Source organism: Echinops telfairi, unplaced genomic scaffold, assembly GCF_000313985.2.
Source record: "Echinops telfairi isolate 266 unplaced genomic scaffold, ASM31398v2 ScPeMD7_7439;HRSCAF=8477, whole genome shotgun sequence".
In the NCBI taxonomy this organism is placed as follows: domain Eukaryota; kingdom Metazoa; phylum Chordata; class Mammalia; order Afrosoricida; family Tenrecidae; genus Echinops; species Echinops telfairi.
In genome coordinates, this window is record NW_022111339.1 from 1,247,976 (window position 1) to 1,248,316 (window position 341).

A 341-nucleotide genomic window follows, 5' to 3' on the forward strand; every position below is an offset into this window, starting at 1 on the left:
CTCTGCACCTGCCCGTACCATTCCCTTGAAGCAATCTCTTTGTCTCTAGTCACTCATTTTGCTCTTTGAAAGAGCCCAGCCTAAAACAGCCAGTTCCCATGCCTGTGGGGGAGGGAGCGCTGCTGCACCGGCCGTGAAGAGGAGCGGAGAGTGGTGTTTGGGGTGTAGTGCTCCGACATAGTGCGTTTGGTGTCAAGGGCGCTCTTGGTTCTCTGTGCATGTCAGCCACTTGAGATGTTCTGCGCCCTCTTCTTTAATGGCTTCTCTAGATTTCACGGGACATTAGAGTGTTGTCTTGGGATCTTTTCCTTTTTATTGGTTGGGGTGTCTTTACCCCCCTA